This window comes from Lutjanus erythropterus, chromosome 24, assembly GCF_056507025.1.
Source record: "Lutjanus erythropterus isolate fLutEry1 chromosome 24, fLutEry1.hap2, whole genome shotgun sequence".
In the NCBI taxonomy this organism is placed as follows: domain Eukaryota; kingdom Metazoa; phylum Chordata; class Actinopteri; order Lutjaniformes; family Lutjanidae; genus Lutjanus; species Lutjanus erythropterus.
Genome location: NC_139340.1, coordinates 156,324 through 162,520, shown reverse-complemented (window position 1 = coordinate 162,520; position 6,197 = coordinate 156,324). Strand labels below are relative to the sequence as shown.

General features: G+C 41.1%; 1 pseudogene; it reads right to left on the bottom strand.

Annotated features, from left to right (window-relative positions):
• Window positions 1–2,902: 2,902 nt before the first annotated feature.
• On the bottom strand, window positions 2,903–5,831 carry LOC146304445 (uncharacterized; annotated as a pseudogene).
• Between the last annotated feature and the right edge of the window lie 366 nt (window positions 5,832–6,197).

Sequence of the window (6,197 nt, the reverse complement as noted above, 5' to 3'; positions counted from 1 at the left end):
GAAACCACCGGACCCCCATCCCCGGGACACCCTCACCCTACACCTAACCATAACCCTCTGGTCAGATTAATGGGTGGTCAGAGAAATGGGCAGTCGGACTTTTGGGCAGTTAGACTGATGTATGCTCCCCCTAGCATGTACGAGCATACATCTAGCCTATCTTTAGTCACAGAACGTCGATCCCTCAGGGGCTCTAGAGCTTGATCAGCAGGTTTGGTTTTCCTGTAAATGGGTCTATAGACAGAGTTTTGCATGTACTACCTTGTGGAAGCTGCCACGGCCAAATGTAGTCATCTGACAGAATGTTGTCCAAGGTCAGGTTTTCATGAGGCACCATGTTGTTGTAGTTTTTCACTACAGAATTTAGATTTTTCTTTTCTTCCCTGATTTTTCGGAGTATCCGGGCACGTCCTTTGCAGCCGTCACTGTCTTTATAAAGATGCTGGGTCCTCCTCTTAATGCTGGCCACCAGCTCCTCAATTTGGGTGGCTGTTGTGACAAAAAGACCCTATCAAAAAATCCACAGTAATCTCTTGTATTTTCAAAGTTCAAAAACCATCAAAGAAGAATCAGGCAAAGTCTGGAAAAATCACTGGAAGAGCAACAAGTTCTGCCACACAAAGTTTATTGATCTCTCTGAGTAGAACAACCAACAAGCTTGAGTCAAACCCAGGTTCAGACTGAAGAAAGACGTGCAAAACAATCTATTATATACTTTTTAGGAGGCTCTAGGAGCCTCCTCCCACTTTGAACATTTTGGCTTACATTTGAACATATTTGTGTATTAAATTTTACCTTATAGATCCATAATGTCATTCATATTATAGCAAATTGCTGCTTCCCTTAGGTTTACAGAAATTAACCTTGTATTTTTTTTTAAAAAAAAGGGTTAAATAATAAAACAGATCATTATTTCACATGTAAGGAACAGCAGATCCATCAATTCAACTGAATCCTAGATAACAGGTGCTGGAATGCATCTTCAAGTACATTAATTGACAGTGCTTAAAATTGTTTTCTGGGAACCAGGTGCTGGAATGCACCTTCAAATACATTGGTTGACAGTGCTTAAAATTGTGATTAGGCCTTCTTCATTATAATTGCCTTGGAAAGCACCAAACAACCTTCCTCACTTATGGTTGAAAGATAAAGTACTGACTGGCATGGATTTTTCTGTTTAATTGGACACTGGAATGTGAGAAATTATGCCACTACATGGCCACAGCGCCAACATCAGCGTCATGAGGGGATGTTGTTGCTGAGAGGAAGGAAATAAGAAATATGCTTCATGATTCCATGGGAAAAAAAATTTAATTTCTGGTGGGCAAGTGAGCCTCAGTCTTTTTCATATTTGTCTGTAACTGAGAGGCTGCACTTGTAGCTAGGTTTGATTAGTTAGGTTCTTTGTTTTAAAAATGGGCATAATCTTTACTACATGTCATTAGCAATCATTAGTTATGATTAAAAGGAGCCACTTGGGAATTTCAGCCAAGGTTTGATAGTTTAGTACACCAGAAACACACATTCAAGGCTACTGTATGTGTGATTGCCAAAAGCAAAATTCAAAGCATTAAAAGAAACGTCAATTTTTAAAGATACTAAAAGAAGCTTGTTTCTATGACAATACCAAAGTAGACAGTAAACATATATACTTCTTAACTTTAATTATTCTACAAGCACATAAGTGATTAATGAAATAACAGTATAAAGTAGTGAATCCCACCTTCTGCCCACTCATTGACATCAATGATCCAGCTCTCCAGTTGATTGTCTGTGATGTCCATTGCCCTTTTCATGGCCTCCAGGTGATTCAACTGGCTTTCCAGGGTTGTTGTAGCCTTCTAGAAAACAAATGACAATAAGGGAAATGCCTACAACTTTAAATATTGCTCATTATCTGTGGCACTCGGCTGCTACAACCGAATCACACCAGTGCTGATATTCAGTACAACAGCACTCCCTCTCGTGTGATATTGCTTAAACAAGACACAAAATACATAATGGAACCACCTGTATATCCCATTGTATTAAAGAATATCTGGGCAAATCTTCCCTATGTTTTTGTGATATATGCCACTTTATTTTATGATATCGCTAAGCATGTTGCAAGAGGGAAAAATATTTGTCTTTACTTTCTGATATCGGCGGGCCAGAGTGGAAGCCAAGTTGTGGAACTTTTTTTGGTTCCAGTGCATGGCCATCACCGTCAGCATGTCTGTGCGCCCTGCAAACATAAAGAAATGAAATCCTCACCTGTCTTTTCAGTAGCAGTGGAAGAAATTGTGCAGACTTCTTGGGTACCACAAACTTTTATGAGATAATATAATAACAAGCAGTATAAAACTATAGTAGTAACCTGCAGTCTTCTGCCGTTTGATTACTATGAAATGGTTAGTAGGTAAATAGCTAAAGAAGTAGCATGAAACAGTGGTGCAGGTCCATCTTTGTTTAATATTCTGAGCTATTAAGTCAAAGTCAGCATATACAGTATGAAAGAGCTCAAAGTATCTCACCATTGTCATCAGGATAAAGACGTTACCTGCTTTTGACATATGCTTTGTCGTGACAGCAATCCTTGAGAGGAAGGTGTTGCACTGCTCCACCTCCTCCCCAAGAGTTGAACCAGCCCCTTTCTGGTAAGCTCCACTCCATTTGACCTTTAAAAAAAGAAAACATACAAAACCTAAATGCCAACAAGCTTATGCAGGCTCTCAGTGACAGAAAATCTCATCAAGAAGCACTTATTCTTACCTCACATTTGAAGTTGTGAGCTTTAGCGTGAAAAACCGACAGGAATGGCCTCATGTTTAGGAGATTCTGGAGCTCAGGGCATTTCTCTGTCACTTTCTGGAGGTAAGGCCAGTACTTGCATGCCACATCCATGGCAAAGAATGTAACTGGCTTACAGCTCAGTTCTTTTTGGAGGTAGAGGGGGTATGCAAAAATTTCCCCCCTGAACATATTGAGGGCGCGGAGGAGGACCCCATGTCGGCACACAGCAAGTTCCAAGCCCTCCTCGTCAGTTTTACCTGAGGACTTCTTGGCTGTTTCCCGTGCCGCCGACCATTGCCCTCCACAGGCACCTCTTCCAGAGACCTAAAACATGGATGATGGTGAATAATCCAAAGATGTTCAAACAATGTTGTCAATGTCTGTCATTTTTCATTGTACTCAAGTTGTGCAAGTTTACATGACTGGTTGATTAATGGACATATGAAACAAATCCTTCAACATCATCATACCTCGCAATGAAAACGCCATCAAAGACGGCTTGTTCCTCCAATCTAAATAGAACAGATACATGATAACTTTAAATATTTGTATGGTTACTTTCAAAATGAAGAAGCGTGAAATGCACACACAAGATTTTGTTAACACCTTGCTGCACTCTTGAATCTGTAGTGCTTACGGTTTCCATCAACAGATACCACAAGCATGTCTGGGCTGCACGCGGGACAGTCAAAATGGTCCTCCTGGCATATTTTGTCTACTACAAATCGGACAGCCTCCCACTCCAAGAAACTTGTCCAGAAGCTGTCTGCTGTGATGTTTCCGCTCTGTTTCAAAAGAGTGCCGTAAAAGAGAACAAAAGAGAACAGAAAGAAAGATCAAACTAGAGATGCAATTTCCAGAAATTTAATGCATGTGAAGCAAGAAAAAATGTGATGTGCCAATAAAAGTCAGTTTAGAATCAAAGTTTCCCACTTTGAGACATTTGCACAGTAACCATAGTCTTTAGTCATAGTAGCCAAATGAGTGGACGAGATACATTAATTAATGTTATGATTATGCTGTAAATTGTCATTGGTAACAACTGTGAGTATATCACATTAAAATGGCTACTGTAAAGTTAGGGCTATACAGGAGAGAGAGAGAGAGAGAGAGCTGTGGAACTTTTAGTTCAGCCTAATGGATAATACTGTGCATCGAGAAGTTAAAACATTAAATGAAGGCAGGAAAGAAAAGGGTTGCACTGAAATCACACACCTTGGTGGACTGATTATTGTCAGTCCACCAAGGTGTGTGATGAGTAAGAGTTGGATGTGATCCGACTAGGCACAGGTGTTACTAATGGCATTAATGAAGCCACTGTTCAATTGCAGGAAAGCAGAGGATCAGGTACATTAATCAATGATCAGGTGAGACAAATGTAATTAAGTTTTAATATGAATTTAACTGCATGATCCACTAAATACTAAAATCCACACAAACGAAAGCTCACCGGCTACTTCCTCCTTGTTTGAAACAAGCTTTTAGTACTGCGTCACTTTTCCATGTCCATTTCCATGTCTCCACACGTCCTCACACACTGCTCACCATCCTCAGAGTGCCTTCTCCAACTCCTCTGATCACTAAATCAACTTCACCTGGTGCAATCAATCAGCTCCCCTGGGCTGCGAGTCACACCCAGACCTGAAGCACCCAGAGAGGGTGTGGCCTGCAGCTCAGCTCAACACTGAGTTCAATGGGCTCTGTGCACAGCTCCACTACTCCTGAACTTAACTTGTTTTTTCAGTGCAAACGACATGACTGATGACACAACATAAGTTTATGGTTGTTTTTAAAGGGTCTAAATTAACACAACTTTTTTTCCTAAACATTGTAAATGTTCATATGTACTTTCTATCATCATCATCATCCCCTCATAGTACTATTTCTTGAGTTACACAGTTATTACCACAAATACTTACATGGCCGAAGCGAACAGTACAACGATCCAGCATCCTTAGAAAGGCTTGGAAAGAAATCCCCGGTGCTGCCATCTTCAGCTCCTCAAAAGAAAAAAGGACATCCATCGCGTAGACAGTGGCACAGTGAGAGGTGGCAGGCCAGTAGTCATTCCGGAGGAAATCATCCACTCCAGGACTCCATGTGGCCTCACATGCCTCGCATTTGATCTGAGGCAGTCTGATATCATATCATCTTGGAAAAATAAGGAAATATATACTCACAGATAATCCTGACAGATGCAACCTGTGTCATTCTGACAACCGATATGGCAACCTTTGACTAAGGATGGATCAGGAGAACATTTCTACAAACATTTTGTAAGGAGGCACTCTATTGAAAGTCACACTTTTGTTCATTGTTTTCCTTCACATAAGTGGGCCCAGCCAGTCTAATCAACACAAAACCTATGGAAGCCTCTGGATTTCCAGCCTTGATAAAGAAAATTTCTGAATGTGTTTCAGAGTGGAACATGTATGAATGTATCATAATCATGATTCATATATTTGCATACTTGTGACAGAGAGTGAGAGGGAGTAGATATGGAGTGTGATAGCTTTAAGTGAAATTCTGCAGCCACTTCTACGAAAGTGACCCCCACCCCACCCATAAAGTTCTTCTTACCATTCATTGTAACCACAACTATGAATCGGCCCATGATGACACTGGACGATCCTCGAGAACAGCTGCATATCGCTGGCATATCTAAAGGTATAAGACGCTCTTGAAAAAAAAACAAAAACATATGGATGAGAATTAAAGAATAATATATTTATTTACTGGCAGCTATTTTTTAAACCAGATGTACTGGACGGCTACCGGATTTAATTTTCCAGGTGATAAATTAAGTCTGTTCATTTCAAAAACTACAACTTACCACACTGGGTCAGAACCCTCTCCACAACACATGTCGTTGGAGGCAGTGGATTAAAAAATGCATCTGTCATTGAATCCCTGCTATGGAAAACCTGAAGACGATGGACCCTGGCATCACACTTCTCACAGAGGAATGGGTGTGGTCGGCAGTCACAACAGCAGATGACGGCTGGACTGTTCTCACAATGCTGGCAGGTCTGATTTGCCACATGTTGACGAGCCACCATAGTGTTGACCAGCCGGGGTCTCTCTTTGGCCCACCACCCAGATGTGAGGCTCTTTCGTGTCAGCCAGTCTGTTGAGGCTTGAGCTTGAGGTGGTGTTTCAGCCTCACATATGTCCTCAACACCCAGTGAGCATTTAAACTCTTGAAGGAAGGACTCTGTTAAAACAACGCACAAAATTGAAAAATAATAGGCTAGTTCATTATAACAACAGAGAATGGCATTAAACAATAGCCATTTCGTAATCAGTGAATATACTGTTTTGAACCAGTGCTGTTTAAGTAAAGAACACACCCGCAGTCACAGATGCAAAGTTGCTGGTCACTTCCCCACTGGTTTCTGCTGGAGCTCTTCCATGACAGACACCAA